Source organism: Triticum urartu, chromosome 7A (assembly GCF_056163025.1).
Source record: "Triticum urartu cultivar PI428250 chromosome 7A, HENAU_Tu73, whole genome shotgun sequence".
Classification (NCBI taxonomy): Eukaryota; Viridiplantae; Streptophyta; class Magnoliopsida; order Poales; family Poaceae; genus Triticum; species Triticum urartu.
Genome location: NC_141879.1, coordinates 278,614,033 through 278,634,929, shown reverse-complemented (window position 1 = coordinate 278,634,929; position 20,897 = coordinate 278,614,033).

Here is a 20,897-nt window from a genome sequence, read left to right as displayed (position 1 = left end):
TTAGCCAAGAGACATTGGTGAGCTTGCTCACCATGGCGCCCCCGCACTCTGCGTGTTGTCCGTCCACCACCATGGGCTTCACATTGGAGGTTTTGAACCACAGCCTGAAGTGGGGGTGGATGTGGAGGAAGGCCTCACACACGACGATGAACGCTGAGATATTGAGGAAGGAGTTCAGGGATAGATCGTGGAAGTCTATCCCATAGTAGAACATTATCCCGCGGACGAAGGGGTGGAGTGGAAACCCTAGCCCGCGGAGGAAATGAGGGATGAACACTACCCTCTCGTTGGGCTTCGGTGTGGGGGTGATTTGTCCCTGGGCTGGAAGATGGTGGGCAATTTCCTTCACTAGGTACCCGGCCGCCCGAAGCTCGGCGATGTCCTCCTCCTTAACAGAGGAGGCCATCCATTTGCCTTGACCTCCGAATCCGGACATGGTTGAGTGATTTCTCGAGGCAGGGAAATGAGAGCTTGGGCGTTGGAGCTCAAGAACGGAGAGGCAGGAAGAAAACGTGGGAGAAGAAAGGGGAATCTTATCTCCTTATAAGGGCGGTGAATATCGAACGCCCCCCCCCCATTCGCCTTAAAATTCGCCTGCTCCCAAGGGCTGTGTAAACAGCACCATTGGGTTACCCACGCCCATATTGATGAGAATCCCATAATAAGGGGACACGATCTCTGCTTTGAAAAGACGTGCCAATGACAACCACGTCTCGAAACGTGGGGCGAAAAACGGTTCGAAATTATGACCGGATAGGCGTGACGTCGCATTACTAAAGTTGTCCGCAGATTGGACTTGTGTGTTATTATATTCTCGCTGCGGTTGTGTGCGGTGTGTGTTACAGGTCCTGACACGATCAATTCGTCTGGAGACTATTCGGGAGTTCGGAAGGAGTAACCCGCCTTGCAATGCCGAAGACAGCGCTACACGCCGGATAACTTGTCATTGAAGCCAGGTTAAGGGGCTACTGAGGGAGTCCTGGACTAAGGGGTCCTCGGGCGTCCGGCCTGTTATCTATGGGCCGGACTGATGGGCTGTGAAGATATGAAGACCGAAGACTGTACCCGTGTCTGGATAAGACTCTCCTAGGCATGGAAGGCAAGCTTGGCGAACAAAAAATGAAGATTCCATCTTATGTAACCGACTCTATGTAACCCTAGGTCCCCCCGGTGTCTATATAAACCGGAGGGTGTAGTCCGGAAAGGATATACCCAATACCTTAGTCATACAAGCTAGACTTCTAAGGTTTAGCCATTACGATCTCGTGGTAGATCAACTCTTGTAATACTCATATTCATCAATATCAATCAAGCAGGACGTAGGGTATTACCTGCATCAAGAGGGCCCGAACCTGGGTAAAACTTCGTGTCCCTGTCTCCTGTTACCATCAACCTTAGACGCATAGTTCGGGACCCCCTACCCGAGATCCACTGGTTTTGACACCGACACCAGCCGCAAACTGTTCTCATTGTAATTTAATTAGTACGTCAAAGCGCATTGACACAGGTAGTGCGATAAGCAACAGGCTATTTGACATGCCGAAACCAAGGTAAAGTTATTGTTAACGGAATCACCTAAAAAGTCCCCCATATGCCTGCGTTTCTCGCCGTCTTGGTGTGTTTATCCTTCAAGAGGACCGATGACCAGGCCATCAGATGATGCCTGAGGGATTGAGACCTGAAAAGGAAACAAGTAAAGGTGAAAGTATGTGTGTATCCGATGTCGGTTGAGCCGTACTACGGACCACAAGCTAGCTATGCCTCCATCGATGCTCATGGGATTTTAAGTGTGTAGTTATGTACGTGCGGCACGAATGCCACCACTTGATCAGAACTGCAACGGAGGCCGGATTGCTAGTCGAGCTCCTGACGAGCCGAGCTCTCCTGCTCCAGTGTAGTTCGGACCCTCTTAACGGTGTTCGTGGTCTCGGCAACCGAATTAAGGTTCTGCTTGAGAAGGCCGCTCTATACTTCTGCTGCTAAGGCAGCTGTGTGCTCTTTTGTACGGAGGGAGCATTTCGTATTTCCATTGACTGTTATGATGCCTCGTGGACCGGGCATCTTGAGCTTGAGATAAGCATAGTGTGGTACTGCGTTGAATTGAGCGAACGCGGTTCGCCCGAGCAGTGTGTGATAGCCGCTGCGAAAGGGGGACGATATCGAAGATTAACTCCTTGCTTCAGAAGTTGTTCGGGGATCCGAATACAACCTCTAGTGTGATTGAGCCCGTACAGCGGGCCTCTACACCTGGTATGACTCCTTTGAAGGTAGTCCTGGTGGGCTTGATCCGGGATGGGTTAATGCCCATTTTTCGCACTGTATCCTGATAGAGCAGATTGAGGCTGCTACCTCCGTCCATAAGGACGCAAGTCAGGTGGAACCCATCAATTATTGCGTCTAGGACTAGTGCGGCTGAGCCACCGTGACGGATACTGGTCGGATGATCCCGGCAATCAAAAGTGATCGGGCATGATGACCATGGATTAAATTTTGGGGTGACTGGCTCTATCGCATAGACGTCCCTGAGCGCACGCTTGCGCTCCCTCTTGGGGATGTGGGTACCGTATATCATGTTCACCGTTTTGACCTGAGGGGGAAACTTCTTCTGTCCCCCTGTGTTCGGTTGCTGGGGCTCTTCGCCATCGTCCTTGCTTTGCGATCCTTTTTCCCTGTGTTCGGCGTTTAATTTGTTGGCCTTTTTAAAAACCTAGCAATCTCTATTTGTATAATTTGGCGGTTTGCCTAGGGTGCCATGAATCTGGCACGGACAATCAAGTATGCGGTCCAAGCTGGATGGGCTTGAATTGTTCTTTTGGAATGGCTTCTTCCATTGACCGGACTTAGAGCCCCTGAATCCGGCATTGACTGTCGTGTCCTCGGTTTTATCACTGTTGTTTCGACGCTTGTATTTGTTGCGTCGAGACTTGTCTTTGCTAGTTTTAGCTTCAGGGGTACCGGCGTCGCTTGCATTGTTTTTTCTACGGGCCAACCAACTGTCCTCGCCCGCACAAAAGCGGGTCATGAGTGCCGTGAGGGCTGCCATGGATTTTGGCTTTTCTTGGCCGAGGTGGCGAGCGAGCCATTCGTCGTGGATGATGTGTTTGAAGGCTGCTAGGGCTTCGGCGTCCGGACAATCGACGATTTGGTTCTTTTTAGTTAAGAACATAGTCCAGAATTTCCTGGCAGACTCTCCGGGCTGTTGAACTATATGGCTTAAGTCATCAGCGTCCGGAGGTCGAACATATGAACCTTGGAAGTTATCGAGGAAGGCCTCTTCCAAGTCCTCCCAGCTGCCAATAGAATTTGCAGGCAGACTGTTGAGCCAGTGCCGAGCTGGCCCCTTGAGTTTTAAAGGGAGGTATTTGATGACGTGGAGGTCATCGCCACGGGCCATATGAGTGTGGAGAATGAAGTCTTTGATCCACACCGCGGGGTCCGTGGTTCCATCGTATGATCCTATATTCACGGGTTTGAACCCTTCCGGGAATTCATGATCCAGGACCTCATCAGTGAAGCAATGAGGATGTGCATGAAGGAAATATTCCCTAGAGGCAATAATAAAGTTATTATTTATTTCCTTATTTCATGATAAATGTTTATTATTCATGCTAGAATTGTATTAACCGGAAACATAATACATGTGTGAATACATAGACAAACAGAGTGTCACTAGTATGCCTCTACTAGACTAGCTCGTTAATCAAAGATGGTTATGTTTCCTAACCATAGACAAAGAGTTGTTATTTGATTAATGGGATCACATCATTAGGAGAATGATGTGATTGACATGACCCATTCCATTAGCTTAGCACCCGATCGTTTAGTATGTTGCTATTGCTTTCTTCATGACTTATACATGTTCCTATGACTATGAGATTATGCAACTCCCGTTTGCCGGAGGAACACATTGTGTGCTACCAAACGTCACAACGTAACTGGGTGATTATAAAGGAGCTCTAAAGGTGTCTCCAAAGGTACATGTTGGGTTGGCATATTTCGAGATTAGGATTTGTCACTCCGATTGTCGGAGAGGTATCTCTGGGCCCTCTCGGTAATGCACATCACATAAGCCTTGCAAGCATTACAACTAATGAGTTAGTTGCAAGATGATGTATTATGAAACGAGTAAAGAGACTTGCCGGTAACGAGATTGAACTAGGTATTGAGATACCGACGATCGAATCTCGGGCAAGTAGCATACCGATGACAAAGGGAACAACGTATGTTGTTATGCGGTCTGACCGATAAAGATCTTCGTAGAATATGTGGGAGCCAATATGAGCATCCAGGTTCCGCTATTGGTTATTGACCGGAGACGTGTCTCGGTCATGTCTACATTGTTCTCGAACCCGTAGGGTCCGCACGCTTAAGGTTTTGATGACAGTTATATTATGAGTTTATGCATTTTGATGTATTGAAGTTTGTTCGGAGTCCCGGATGTGATCACGGACATGACGAGGAGTCTCGAAATGGTCGAGACATAAAGATTGATATATTGGAAGCCTATATTTGGATATCGGAAGTGTTCCGGGTGAAATCGGGATTTTACCGGAGTACCGGGAGGTTACCGGAACCCCCCGGGAGGTTACCGGAACCCCCCGGGAGGTATATGGGCCTTAGTGGGCTTTAGTGGAAGAGAGGAGAGGTGGCCAGGGCTGGGCCGCGTGCCCCTCCCCCCTAGTCCGAATAGGACAAGGAGAGGGGGGCGGCACCCCCCTTCCTTCTCTCTCTCCTCTTTCCCCCTCCCGAATCCTATTCCAACTAGGAAAGGGGGGGAATCCTACTCCCGGTGGGAGTAGGACTCCTCCTAGCGCGCCCTCCTCCTGGCCGGCCGCACCTTCCCATGCTCCTTTATATACGGGGGCAGGGGCACCCCTAGACACACAAGTTGATCCACGTGATCATATTCTTAGCCGTGTGCGGTGCCCCCTTCCACCATAATCCTCGATAATATTGTAGCGGTGCTTAGGCGAAGCCCTGCGATGGTAGTACATCAAGATCGTCACCACGCCGTCGTGCTGACGGAACTCTACCCCGACACTTTGCTGGATCGGAGTCCGGGGATCGTCATCGAGCTGAACGTGTGCTAAAACTCGGAGGTGCCGTAGTTTCGGTGCTTGATCGGTCAGGCCGTGAAGACGTACAACTACATCAACTGCGTTGTGCTAACGCTTCCGTTGTCGGTCTACAAGGGTACGTAGATCACACTCTCCCCTCTCATTGCTATGCATCACCATGATCTTGCATGTGCGTAGGAAATTTTTTGAAATTACTACGTTCCCCAACAGTGGCATCCGAGCCTAGGTTTTATGTGTTGATGTTATATGCATGAGTAGAACACAAGTGAGTTGTGGGTGATATAAGTCATACTGTTTACCAGCATGTCATACTTTGGTTCGGCGGTATTGTTGGACGAAGCGGCCCGGACCGACATTACGCGTACGCTTACGCGAGACCGGTTCTCCCGACGTGCTTTGCACAAAGGTGGCTAGCGGGTGACAGTTTCTCCAACTTTAGTTGAACCGAGTGTGGCTACGCCCGGTCCTTGCGAAGGTTAAAACAGCACCAACTTGACAAACTATCGTTGTGGTTTTTGATGCGTAGGTAAGAACGGTTCTTGCTAAGCCCGTAGCAGCCACGTAAAACTTGCAACAACAAAGTAGAGGACGTCTAACTTGTTTTTGCAGGGCATGTTGTGATGTGATATGGTCAAGACGTGATGAAATATAAGTTGTTGTATGAGATGATCATGTTTTGTTGAAGTTATCGGCAACTGGCAAAATCCTTATGGTTGTCTCACTATTGCATAAGATGCAAGCGCCCAATAATTGCTTTACTTTATCGCTATGCGATAGCAATAGTTGCAAGAGCAATTGTTGGCGAGACGACCACATGACGACACATTGATATAGATCAAGATGTTGGAGATCATGGTGTCATGCCGGTGACAATAGAGATCATGACAATACTTTGGAGATGGAAATCAAAGGTGCAAGATGATTATGGCCATATCATGTCACATATTTTGATTGCATATGACGTTTATCTTTTATACATCTTATTTTGCTTAGTTTGACGGTAGCATTTTAAGATGATCTCTCACTAATTATCAAGAAGTGTTCTCCCTGAGTATGCACCATTGCGAAAGTTCTTCGTGCTAAGACACCACGTGATGATCGGGTGTGATAGGCTCTACATTCAAATACAACGGGTGCAAAACAGTTGCACACGCGGAATACTCAGGTTAAACTTGACGAGCCTAGCATATACAGATATGGCCTCGGAACACGGAGACTGAAAGGTCAAACGTGAATCATATAGTAGATATGATCAACATAGTGATGTTCACCATTGAAAACTACTCCATCTCACGTGATGATCGGACATGGTTTAGTTGATTTGGATCACGTGATCACTTAGATGACTAGAGAGATGTCTGTCTAAGTGGGAGTCTTAAGTAATATGATTAATTGAACTTAAATTTATCATGAACTTAGTCCTGGTAGTATTTTGCAAATCATGTTGTAGATCAATAGCTCGCGTTGTTGCTTCCCTGTGTTTATTTTGATATGTTCCTAGAGAAAATTGTGTTGAAAGATGTTAGTAGCAATGATGCGGATTGGATCCGTGATCTGAGGTTTATCCTCATTGCTGCACAGAGGAATTATGTCCTTGATGCACCGCTAGGTGACAGACCTATTGCAGGAGCAAATGCAGACGTTATGAACGTTTGGCTAGCTAAATATGATGACTACTTGATAGTTTAGTGCACCATGCTTAATGACTTAGAATCGGGACTTCAAAGACGTTTTGAACGTCATGGACCATATGAGATGTTCCAGGAGTTGCAGTTAATATTTCAAGCAAATACCCGAGTTGAGAGATTTGAAGTCTCCAACAAGTTCTATAGCTAAAAGATGGAGGAGAATCGCTCAACTAGTGAGCATGTGCTCAGATTGTCTGGGTACTACAATCGCTTGAATCAAGTGGGAGTTAATCTTCCAGATAAGATAGTGATTGACAGAATTCTCTAGTCACCATCACCAAGTTAGTAGAACTTCGTTTTGAACTATAGTATGCAAGGGATGACGAAAACGAATCCCGAGCTTTTCATGATGATGAAATCGATGAAGGTAGAAATCAAGAAAGAGCATCAAGTGTTGATGGTTGACAAGATCACTAGTTTCAAGAAAAGGGAAAAGGGAAAAAGGGGAACTTCAAGAAAAACAGCAAGCAAGTTGCTGCTCAAGTGAAGAAGCCCAAGTCTGGTCCTAAGCCTGAGACTAAGTGCTTCTACTGCAAAGGGACTGGTCACTGGAAGCGAAACTACCCCAAGTGATTGGCGGATAAGAAGGATGGCAAAGTGAACATAAGTATATTTGATATACATGTTATTGATGTGTACTTTACTAGTGTTTATAGCAACCCCTCAGTATTTGATACTAGTTCAGTTGCTAAGAGTAGTAACTCGAAACGGGAGTTGCAGAATGAACAGAGACTAGTTAAGGGTGAAGTGATGATGTGTGTTGGAAGTGGTTCCAAGATTGATATGATCATCATCGCACACTCCCTATACTTTCGGGATTAGTGTTGAACCTAAATAAGTGTTATTTGGTGTTTGCGTTGAGCATAAATATGATTTGATCATGTTTATTGCAATACGGTTATTCATTTAAGTAAGAGAATAAATTGTTGTTTTGTTTACATGAATAAAACCTTATATGGTTACACACCCAATGAAAATGGTTCGTTGGATCTCGATCGTAGTGACACACATATTCATGATATTGAAGCCAAAAGATGCAAAGTTAATAATGATAGTGCAACTTATTTGTGGCACTGCCATTTAGGTCATATTGGTGTAAAGCGCATGAAGAAACTCCATGCTGATGGGCTTTTGGAATCACTTGATTATGAATCAGTTGATGCTTGCGAACCATGCCTCATGGGCAAGATGACTAAGACTCCGTTCTTTGGAACAATGGAGCGAGCGACAGATTTGTTGGAAATCATACATACTGATGTATGTGGTCCGATGAATATTAAGGCTCGTGGCAGGTATCATTATTTTCTGATCTTCACAGATGATTTGAGCAGATATGGGTATATCTACTTAATGAAACACAAGTCTGAAATAGTTGAAAAATTCAAAGAATTTCAGAGTGAAGTGGAGAATCATCGTAACAAAAATGAAAGTTTCTATGATATGATCGCAGAAGTAAAATATTTGAGTTACGAGTTTGGCCTTCAGTTAAAAACAATGTGAAATATTTTCACTACTCACGCCACCTGGAACACCACAGCGTAATGGTGTGTCCGAACGTCATAACCGTACTTTATTAGATATGGTGCGATCTATGATGTCTCTTACCGATCTACCACTATCGTTTTGGGGTTATGCATTAGAGACAGCTGCATTCACGTTAAATAGGGCACCATCTAAGTCCGTTGAGACGACACAATCTGAACTGTGGTTTGGCAGGAAACCAAAGTTGTCGTTTCTTAAAGTTTGGGGTTGTGATGCTTATATGAAAAGGTTTCATCCTAATAAGCTCAAACCCAAATCGAAGAAATATGTCTTCATAGGATACCCAAAGGAGACTGTTGGGTACACCTTCTATCACAAATCCGAAGGCAAGACTTTTGTTGCTAAACTCGGAGTTTTTCTAGAGAAGGAGTTTCTCTCGAAAGAAGTGAGTGGGAGGAAAGTAGAACTTGATGAGGTAACTGTACCTGCTCCCTTATTGGAAAGTAGTTCATCATAGAAATCTGTTCCTGTGACTACTACACCAATTAGTGAGGAAGCTAATGATGATGATCATGTAACTTCAGATCAAGTTACTACCGAATCTCGTAGGTAAACCAGAGTGAGATCCGCACCAGAGTGGTACGGTAATCCTGTTCTGGAAGTCATGTTACTAGACCATGACGAACTTGCGAACTATGAGGAAGCGATGATGAGCCCAGATTCCGCGAAATGGTTTGAGGCCATAAAATCTGAGATATGATCCATGTATGAGAACAAAGTATGGACTTTGATGGATTTGCCCGATGATCGGAAAGCCATAGAAAATAAATGGATCTTCAAGAGGAAGACGGACGTTGATAGTAGTGTTACTATCTACAAAGCTAGAATTGTCGCAAAAGGTTTTCGACAAGTTCAAGGTGTTGACTACGATGAGATTTTCTCACTCGTATCTATGCTTAAGTCTGTCCGAATCATGTTAGCAATTGCCGCATTTTATGAAATCTGGGAAATGGATAAACAAAACTGCATTCCTTAATGGATTTACTAAAGAAGAGTTGTATACGATACAACTAGAAGGTTTTGTCGATCCTAAAGGTGTTAACTAAATATGCAAGCTCCAGCGATCCATCTATGGACTGGTGCAAGAATCTCGGAGTTGGAATATACGCTTTGATAAGTTGATCAAAGCATATAGTTTTATACAAACTTGCGGTGAAGCCTGTATTTACAAGAAAGTGAGTGGGAGCACTACAGCATTTCTGATAAGTATATGTGAACGACATATTGTTGATCGGAAATAATGTATAATTTTCTGGAAAGCATAAAGGAATATTTGAAAGGAGTTTTTCAAAGAAAGACCTCGGTAAAGCTGCTTACATATTGAGCATCAAGATCTATAGAGATAGATCAAGACGCTTGATAAGTTTTTTCAATGAGTACATACCTTGACAAGATTTTGAAGTAGTTCAAAATGGAACAGTCAAAGAAAGAGTTCTTGCCTGTGTTGCAAGGTGTGAAATTGAGTAAGACTCAAAGCCCGACCACGGCAGATGTCGGTGTACTAGAGTAGGGGTACCCTAGTATCCCGAACTTGTGCAAGGGCAGTCGCAGCATCCCGCGGCAAGGCTTGCCGGGTGACCGCCAAGGTCCTTCGTGGTTCCTTTGGAGCCATTCAAGGACAAAGTATCCAAGCCAAGGAGACAAGACCCCGGCAAGAGGAGCTTGCCGGGAAGGCCAACCAAGGCATCTCAAGGAACTTGCCGCGACGCGCCATGCGTCCCGGCAAGGCCCGGTGAGCGACAAGCTCCCGGACGTGACAAGACAACGACCGCGGCAAGGCGCTTGCCGCGGCAAGCCTCCACTCTGTGTCCGCGCTCCAGCACATCCACCAACGTGTCGCTCTGGGACCCTTCCAGGCGTACGTGGCGGGAGGCTGTGCAGCCAGCGGTGCACGGTGGCAAGCGGCGCTGACAAGATTGCCATCGTGGCGAGCGGTGGCGTCCCTGACGGTCCCTTTTGCACTATTTAGGCGACGCAGACGGGCATTTAATGCCCTGGTCCCCTGCCGTCAGGGTTAGGTATGATACACTGTAGCAGGTAGCTGTACCAACCGCAACACCTTTCCATTTTTACCCTTGTCTACGTTGCCACCTGTCGGTGACCCCTTGAGCATATAAAAGGAGGCCCATGCGCAACATAGAGGGGGAAAAAGGAGGAGAACACTCATGCTCGGTCTCGTTAGCTGTTGGGGTGTACTGTAGCACTCTGCGCTCCCGAGCAAGAACTCAATACAAACCACAAAGCAGGAGTAGGGTTTTACGCATCCGTGCGGCCCGAACCTGGGTAAAATGCTCGTGTGCTTCGCCTCGATCCGCTCTTCGTGCGACCCTCGCCCCCGCCGAACCGAAAGGGACTCGGTCCGCCGGTCCCATAGATGCTCGTGGATTAGTCCCCCGACATCCTTGGCGTGCCAGGTAGGGGTGTCGAGGTTGTGTGAACCAGATTCGGCGTTCACACGAGCTAGATCTTCATCATCTTCATCAACATGCCGCCGAAGAAGAAGGCTTCGGAGGCGGCTGCTCCGTCCGCGCCGAACCCACCACCGCCGGAGCAAACAGCTGATGGGGCAGACGCCGGCGGAAGAACGGGCATCGACGAGGGAGCCCACGGTGCTGCCAGGTCCAAGGACAAGGCTGCGCTGCCCATCGGCGGCGTAGCCGTCTCCCACAACGACCGGGCGCACTCCAAGACCTCGGCGTCCGTACATGCACCGCGCCCATCTCAGGAGGCGCGGGACTGGCAGCGTCATGGTACTCACGGTACCATGCGTTTGCTGGACCAAGATCGAGCTGGTGGATCTCGGAGTGCTCAAGACCAGCATGCACGCCAACATGCTGGCACGAGCGAGGCACGGTCGCCTGGACGGGATACTGCTCCTTCTAACATAGTTAGAAGTCCGAGCATATCCCGCTCCTCGCACCGTTCGCCACCGCCACCCGCCACTACAGCAGAAGCTTTGGCGCGAGCTCAACTGCTCCTGGACTACCCTCCAACGGCAGACAAGATCGACGACTGGAGGGCCACCATTCAGAGTCTCATCGGCTTCGCCAACGGTGACACTCAACGGCAGCCGAGCACGTCGCAGCCGCGGCAAGTCAGCCAGGCACGAGCCGGTGGCGACAAGACCGGTGGGGGTGCAACCACTGTGCACTCTCCGCCCCGAAGGCCAAGATCGCCGACTCGCCGGATCCACCTCGACAGCGAATCCACCGCGTCATCAGATCCACGAGCTCGTCGCGATCAGCGCCAAGTTCTTCATGAACGACAGCAAGAAGACGCTCGTACTCGCATCGAGCGCCGAAGAGAAGCGCGACGTCAATCGGACCAGTGCGCTGGGCCCTCTGTCGACATGCATGCGCCAGGGGAACCAGGCGACTTGCCGTACGCGTTAGGTTGCCCTGCGTTTACTCATGAGCTGCGGCAAGTCCAGTGGCCCAGCATGAAGAATTTCAAGCCAGACGTACCAGAGAAGTACGACGGCAAGTCGCATCCGTCGGAGTTCCTCAGCATCTACACCATCGCGGTGCAGGCTGCCGGGGGGCGGGACGATAAGATCCTTGCCAACTACTTCTCGCTGGTGCTCAAGCCCAATGTCAGGTCCTGGCTCATGCACTTGCCGGACAACTCCATATCCTCCTGGGCAGACCTATGCCATCAGTTTGTCGGCGCCTTTACAGGCGGCCACAAACCTCATGGCCAAGAGAGTGACCTTCATCTGCTCACCCAGAAGGAAGGAGAGCCCCTGCGCAAGTACATTCAGAGATTCAGCCGTGTACAGCACAACATCCCAGATGTCCACCCTGCCGCGGTCATCAGCGCGTTCCATCAGAACGTGCGTAACCACAGGATGCGGGAGGAGATGGCGATGTGCAAGATCAGAGACGTCAGTGAGCTGTATGCCCTGGCCGACAAGTGTGCACGTGCTGAGGAAGGGAGGAAACTCCCTGGAGAGAATACAGGAGCAGGAGGATCTGACAGCGAGGATGCTGCCCCGGCAAAGAAAAACCGGTGGCGGAACAACAGGAAGAAGAAAGGCAAAGATGTGCTAGTCATTGAGCAGTCTGGCAACGAAGGTGGCGCCAAGAAAGCCAAAGCTGGTAGCTCCGGCAAGGAGATTGCCGCATGCACCAACTGCCAGACTGTGGCGGTCGCCGACAAGCAGGACGGCACCGACAAGCAGTACTGCAAGATCCACCGCACCAAGGGCCATGACCTCCAGAGCTGCAAGAAGGTCGAGCAGCTTGTCCAGCAGCACAAGGCTGAATACGAGCAACGCGACAAGGAGAGGGCCGAAGGAGGCGCTGGAGAATCCGGCAAGAAGCGCGCCGGCCGGGGAGGATGCCGCGGCAAGGCCAAGCAGCGGCAAGGAGACACACCTCCCCGCGGCCACGACAAGGATGAAAATGACGACGACGACGAAGACATGGATGGTGTCGAGACCAGTGAGCAGGAGTTCCAGAAAGCCACAGAGGTCTTGTGCGTTGACGGCGGTGCTTCTCTGCATACTTCGCACCGCCAACTCAAGCAGTGGGTGCGGGAAGTCAATGCGGCAGAACCACCTGTCGAGTCACGCAAGCTTCTGAAATGGTCTAGCACACCTATCATCTTTGATATTGAGGACCACCCTGATCGCACAACTGCGGTCGGGTGCTTGCCGATGTTGGTTTCACCAACTATCCGCAACCTCAAGGTCACTAAGATGCTAGTTGACGGCGGGGCCGGCTTGAACCTGATCTCCTCCGCTGTACTCCAGAAACTCCAGATCCCTGACAGCGAGCTTGAAGAGACCGGCACATTCCAAGGAATCAACCCAAGAAGGAGCAAGCCGAAGGGGAAGGTCACGTTGCCAGTAACATTTGGCAACGAGGTGAACTTCAGGACTGAGAGGGTCACTTTTGACGTTGCCAATTTTCCATTGCCTTACAATGGGATACTCAGCCGTCCAGCACTCGCCAAGTTCATGGCAGCCTCTCACTACGCATACAACATGCTGAAGATGCCAGGCCCGATAAGCGTCATCTCTGTCCCTGGCGACAAGAAGGATGCTCTTATCTGTGCCGACAAGATCTACCGGGAAGCCGCAGCCGCAACAGATCGCAAGTCACCTGCCGTTGAAGCTCCCGGGGGGAAGAAGAAGAAGACCAAGTCCGGCAAGAGTTCTGATGCCCACTCCGGCAAGCGCACCTCTTCGGAGTGCTGCGCTGCCGTCGAGGACGCACCATCGAGCTCCACCGGCAAGTGTAAGAAGACAATGGCAGCTCCGCCAGAGACCAAGAAGGTGTCCGCCAAGGAGGACGGCACTGGTGGTACCTTCACCATCAGTGCCACTCTCGACCCTAAATAAGAAAGCGCACTCATTGCTTTCCTGCGGGCGAACGTCGACGTGTTTGCGTGGCAACCGTCTGACATCCCCGGTGTACCCAGGAAAGTAATTGAGCACCATCTTACCGTTTGTCCTCATGCGTGGCCCGTCAAGCAGAAGGTCAGGAAGCAAGCAGTGGAGCACCAAGAATTCATCGCAGAAGAGATCAAGAAGTTGGAAGCAGCAGGCCTTGTCAGAGGAGTGCTCCATCCTACGTGGTTGGCCAATCCTGTAGTCGTGCGCAAGGCGAACGGGAAATGGAGACTTTGTATCGACTTTAACGATGTTAACAAAGCTTGTCCCAAAGACCCATTTCCTTTGCCGCGCATTGACCAGATTGTTGACTCCACGGCCGGATGTGACTTGCTTTCATTTCTTGACGCATACTCAGGATACCATCAGATCTTCATGGCAGAAGAGGAAGTTGATTTCTGGTGACTATTTTCCGGCAGAGCTTCCCGAAGCCGCCGCCAAGAAGGTCCCCAAGATCAACACCAAGAACGCTGAGGAGCAGTCTGCTCCGGCAAGCCCTAGGGTTTGTTCTGTTGAAGCACAAACTCCCAACAAGTTTTGCTCTGGCAAGCTTGCCGGGGAACGTCAAGCTCCGGCAGAGCCGCAGGTTCTCGCCGTAGAAGCGGATGTTCCCGCAGCAGCAGATTTGCCTTTAGTCCTTGTTGTCGAGCCACAAGCTCCAACATGGACACAGCAGATTGTCCGTTTCCTTCAGACAGGAGAACTTCCCTAAGAGCAAGAAAAAGCGGAAAGAGTAGCCCGGCAGTCAAGTATGTACCAGTTTGTCGACAACACACTGTACAGAAGAAGACTCAACGGTGTGAAATTGAAGTGTATTCACCGGGAAGACGGACAAAAGCTGTTGGCAGAGATACATGGAGGCAAATGTGGTCACCACATTGGTGCAAGAGCACTTGCCGGCAAAGCATTCCAGCAAGGTTTCTTTTGGCCGACAGCCCTCCAGGATGCAACTGCACAAGTAACCAAGTGTGAAGCGTGCCAGTTCCATTCCAAGCAGATACTCCAACCAGCTCAAGCTCTCCAGACGATCCCTTTATCCTGGCCATTTTCGGTCTGGGGGCTTGACATCCTCGGCCCCTTTCCCCGAGCAGCCGGGGGCTTTGAGTACTTGTACGTTGCAATCAACAAGTTCACAAAGTGGCCGGAAGTGGAAGCAGTGAGGAAGGTGACAGCACAGTCAGCAGTCAAGTTCTTCAGGTCGATTGTTTGCCGCTTCGGGATCCCTAACAGGATAATCACCGACAACGGTACGCAATTCACGAGCCGCACCTTCATGCAGTACGTCCAAGATCTTGGCACCAAGGTCTGCTTCGCTTCTGTTGCTCACCCAAGAAGCAACGGTCAAGCGGAGAGGGCAAATGCTGAAGTGTTGCACGGGCTCAAGACCAGAACTTTCGATAGGCTGCACAAGTGCGGAAGAAACTGGATCGAGGAGCTACCGGTGGTTCTTTGGTCGATCAGGACGACGCCAAATCGAGCCACTGGCCAGACACCTTTCGCTCTAGTCTATGGAGCAGAGGCAGTTCTCCCCACGGAACTCGTATACGGGTCCCCCCGAGTGCTCGCTTATGATGAGCTTGAGCAAGAGCAGCTGCGACAAGATGACGCGCTACTCCTTGAGGAAGACCGTCTTCAGGCTGCTGTACGAGCTGCTCGCTACCAGCAAGCTTTGCGCCGCTACCATAGCCGCAAAGTTAACGCCAGAAGTCTCGAGGAAGGCGACCTTGTTCTTCGGCGTGTTCAGTCCGCCAAGAATTCCAACAAGTTGACGCCGAAGTGGGAAGGCCCTTACCGGGTGAAACGAGTCACTAGGCCTGGCGCTGTTCGCCTTGAGACCGAAGATAGCATTCCGGTGAGCAATTCCTGAAACATTGAGCATCTTCGTAAGTTTTACCCGTAAGGCGCGGTTGCCGGAACCTGTTCCGGCAACCACCTTTTGTACAAGTCTTGCCACTGTTGCATGTAATCCTTTGTACAAAGCTGGGCGCAGACCCCGTGCATAACACCTACCCCCCGATAAGCAATAACGAGCCGTAAGGCTCCATATCTTTATTTTCTCCTCTTTCTTTTTTCCCAAGGAAAGGAAGGTTCCCTCGCCCACAAGTTTGCCGGGGGGGAAAGGAGAAGATAACGGTATGGACCATGCGTCGTTCAAGAAAGTTTCGCCTTACCGGGAAGCAAACAACGGAAAAGCTAAGTTGCCAAAGTTTGAGCAATCAGACTTTTAAAATTTTTAAGTTATCTCCCTTGAACGACCGCACTTTGTATGGAAAACCTGTGCGCGGAGGAACCAACTCGTAGCTAGTTGCGCCCTTACTTTGTTTCGAGTCCGCTCAACAACTTAAGTGAGCTGCGACTAGTTGCGACAAGGTTTCTTGTCGGTAGCGGCACCGCCAGCAGGCTGCTGACGTCCCGCACTCAGCGCTCGCGGCTAAGGTGCCTGCACCGGCAAGTTCCCTAAAAGCGTAGGGTAAAAACATACAAAGGGAGGAATCAAGTAAAGGGAATAACATTGCAATCATTACCCAGAATAGAGTTATATTACAAGGTAGCTTGTCGCGGCTCTAACAGATTGTTCTCATAACATGACCAGCAGCGACAAGAAAAGAAGAAAACGGGTGGCCTAGTCTACGCGATCGCCCTCAATCCTCTTGATCCCGCTCACCTTATCCACAATGGGTGCGACAACGGTCTTGAGCGCCTCCAGATCAGCATCCGGCGGCAGGGTCTTGAGGACGTTGGTGAGGTTGAGGCCCGGGTTGCGGAAGGCCACCTTCACCAACACCTTTTGAAGAGCTCCCGCGCAGATCTTGCGCGACTCGTCGGCCAGCTGCTTTGGGATCTTCTCCCGGAGCCGCTGGAGGGCCGTCGCCACGCCTTTGAAGAACAAGGTAAGCTTGGCGCTGGGTTGGAGGTTCTCATCAGAGGGATACCCGAGATCCTCCACCCCCAGCTGCGCCAGCTCCCTGTCGATATCTGCGGCAGCATTCACGAGACCCTCCGTCCAGTGCTCCACTTTCTCCCTAAAAGCATTCTGGGCGGCGGCAGCACTCGCCAGCGGCGCCTTGTCGCCCTTGATCTCCTCTCTCTACTCGGGGCATAAAGAAGTGGCGAAAAAGGGCTACATTGGGATAGACTCCGACAAAGTTTTCGCAGAGATGTGCGAAAACTGCCATGGTCAGAACAGCATTGGGGGTGAAGTCAAGGAGGCGGAACCCGTAGGTGTTCATAATATTGCAGAAAAACTCAGAGAAGGGCGGGCAAAGCCCGCAGTAGAAGAACAAGGAGAAGAAAGGATATCCGTTTGGAGCCATTTTCCAAGCGGCGGCTGGAAGTACCTTCGTGCGCGGATGCGCTCGCGTCTCCGTCGACCACAAGAGGTAGTAATTCTCCCTCAGCTCCCTCGCGGCGAGCTTGGGGGGGGAGATTGCCCGCTCCTTTCGCAGCGCCGCAAGCCGCCGCGCCTCGGTCGACTTCACAACCTTCCCTCTGTCGGCTCTCAGAGCCATGGCGGAAGTGGTGGAGGAGGTCGACGGCGTTGGTGGTGCTGGTGGCGATGGGGGGCGGGGCGCTGCTCTCTTTCAGCTTTGGGAAGACGAGGGAGCGGCGGAGGTTTCCGAGATTGGAGTAGCAACCGGCGAATGGGCGAACTACCCCTGTTTCCCATGCTTATAAACAGGGAGGGGGAGGACGTTCCGCCTTTCCGAATAAAGAAACCACCCACAATCTATCCCACGATGCCGCATTCAACGCGTGCCGTTCGGGGAGGGCGCGGTGGATACGGGGAGAGATACGGCGTAACCCAGGCCGCGCGTGCCCGTGCCCTGTTTTGGGCCTGGCCCAACAGCGCTCGGCATCGTGTATGGCCCAGGCCCGGGGGCTCCTGTCGGTGTACTAGAGTAGGGGTACCCTAGTATCCTGAACTTGTGCACGGGCAGTCGCAGCATCCCGTGGCAAGGCTTGCCGGGTGACCGCCAAGGTCCTCCGTGGTTCCTTTGGAGCCATTCAAGGACAAAGTATCCAAGCCAAGGAGACAAGACCCCGGCAAGAGGAGCTTGCCGGGAAGGCCAACCAAGGCATCTCAAGGAACTTGCCGCGACGCGCCACGCGTCCCGGCAAGGCCCGGTGAGCGACAAGCTCTCGGACGCGACAAGACAACGACCGCGGCAAGGCGCTTGCCGCGGCAAGCCTCCACTCTGTGTCCGCGCTCCAGCACATCCACCAACGTGTCGCTCTGGGACCCTTCCAGGCGTACGTGGCGGGAGGCTGTGCAACCAGCGGTGCGCGGTGGCAAGCGGCGCTGACAAGATTGCCATCGTGGCGAGCGATGGCGTCCCTGACGGTCCCTTTTGCACTATTTAGGCAACGCAGACGGGCATTTAATGCCCTGGTCCCCTGCCGTCAGGGTTAGGTATGATACACTGTAGCAGGTAGCTGTACCAACCGCAACACCTTTCCATTTTTACCCTTGTCTACGTTGCCACCTGTCGGTGACCCCTTGAGCATATAAAAGGAGGCCCATGCGCAACGTAGAGGGGGAAAAAAAGGAGGAGAACACTCACGCTCGGTCTCGTTAGCTGCTGGGGTGTACTGTAGCACTCCGCGCTCCCGAGCAAGAATTCAATACAAACCACAAAGCAGGAGTAGGGTTTTACGCATCCATGCGGCCCGAACCTGGGTAAACTGCTCGTGTGCTTCGCCTCGATCCGCTCTTCGTGCGACCCTCGCCCCCGCCGAACCGAAAGGGACTCGGTCCGCCGGTCCCATAGATGCTCGTCGATTAGTCCCTCGACAGCAGAAGATAGAAAGAGAATGAAAGTCATTCCCTATGCCTCAGCCATAGATTCTATAAAGTATGCCATGCTGTGTACCAGATCTGTTGTATACCCTACACTGTGTTAAGCGAGGGAATACAATAGTGATCTAGGAAGTAGATCACTGGACAGCGGTCAAAATTATCCTTAGTGGAATAAGGATATGTTTCTCGATTATGGAGGTGACAAAAGGTTCGTCGTAAAGGGTTACGTCGATGCAAACTTTGACACTGATCCAGATGATTCTAAGTCTCAATCTGGATGCATATTGAAAGTGGGAGCAATTAGCTAGAGTAGCTCCGTGCAGAGCATTGTTGACATAGAAATTTGCAAAATACATACGGATCTGAATATGGCAGACCTGTTGACTAAACTTCTCTCACAGGCAAAACATAATCACACCTTAGTACTCTTTGGGTGTTAATCACATAGTAATGTGAACTAGATTATTGACTCTAGTAAACCCTTTGAGTGTTGGTCACATAATGATGTGAACTATTGGTGTTAAATCACATATCAATGTGAACTAGATTATTGACTCTAGTGCAAGTGGGAGACTGAAGGAAATATGCCCTAGAGGCAATAATAAAGTTACTATTTATTTCCTTATTTCATGATAAATGTTTATTATTCATGCTAGAATTGTATTAACCGGAAACATAATACATGTGTGAATACATAGACAAACAGAGTGTCACTAGTATGCCTCTACTAGACTAGCTCGTTAATCAAAGATGGTTATGTTTCCTAACCATAGACAAAGAGTTGTTATTTGATTAACGGGATCACATCATTAGGAGAATGATGTGATTGACATGACCCATTCCATTAGCTTAGCACCCGATCGTTTAGTATGTTGCTATTGCTTTCTTCATGACTTATACATGTTCCTATGACTATGAGATTATGCAACTCCCGTTTGTCGGAGGAACACTTTGTGTGCTACCAAACGTCACAACGTAATTGGGTGATTATAAAGGAGCTCTACAGGTGTCTCCAAAGGTACATGTTGGGTTGGCGTATTTCGAGATTAGGATTTGTCACTCCGATTGTCGGAGAGGTATCTTTGGGCCCTCTCGGTAATGCACATCACATAAGCCTTGCAAGCCTTACAACTAATGAGTTAGTTGCAAGATGATGTATTACGAAACGAGTAAAGAGACTTGCCAGTAACGAGATTGAACTAGGTATTGAGATACCGACGATCGAATCTCGGGCAAGTAACATACCGATGACAAAGGGAACAACATATGTTGTTATGCGGTCTGACCGACAAAGATCTTCGTAGAATATGTGGGAGCCAATATGAGCATCCAGGTTCCACTATTGGTTATTGACCGAAGACGTGTCTCGGTCATGTCCACATTGTTCTCGAACCCGTAGGGTCCGCACGCTTAAGGTTTTGATGACAGTTATATTATGAGTTTATGCATTTTGATGTACTGAAGTTTGTTCGGAGTCCCGGATGTGATCACGGACATGACGAGGAGTCTCGAAATGGTCGAGACATAAAGACTGATATATTGGAAGCCTATATTTGGATATCGGAAGTGTTCCGGGTGAAATCGGGATTTTACTGGAGTACCGGGAGGTTACCGGAACCCCCCGGGAGGTATATGGGCCTTAGTGGGCTTTAGTGGAAGAGAGGAGAGGTGGCCAGGGCTGGGCCGCGCGCCCCTCCCCCCCTAGTCCGAATAGGACAAGGAGAGGGGGGCGGCACCCCCCCTTCCTTCTCTCTCTCCTCTTTCCCCCTCCCGAATCCTATTCCAACTAGGAAAGGGGGGAATCCTACTCCCGGTGGGAGTAGGACTCCTCCTGGCGCGCCCTCCTCCTGGCCGGCCGCACTTTCCCCTGCTCCTTTATATACGGGGGCAGGGGGCACCCCTAGACACACAAGTTGATCCACGTGATCATATTCTTAGCCGTGTGCGGTGCCCCCTTCCACCATAATCCTCGATAATATTGTAGCGGTGGTTAGGCGAAGCCCTGTGACGGTAGTACATAAAGATCGTCACCACGCCATCGTGCTGACGGAACTCTACCCAGACACTTTGCTGGATCGGAGTCCGGGGATCGTCATCGAGCTGAACGTGTGCTAAAACTCGGAGGTGCCGTAGTTTCGGTGCTTGATCGGTCGGGCCGTGAAGACGTACGACTACATCAACCGCGTTGTGCTAACGCTTCCGCTGTCGGTCTACAAGGGTACGTAGATCACACTCTCCCCTCTCGTTGCTATGCATCACCATGATCTTGCGTGTGCATAGGAAATTTTTTGAAATTACTACGTTCCCCAACAGTGCGGCACCTCTATATCGGGCCATATCGCGACGTAGCTCTGATGGAGTCCGTCTGCGGTTTTCTGCCCGTGCATGACTAAGTT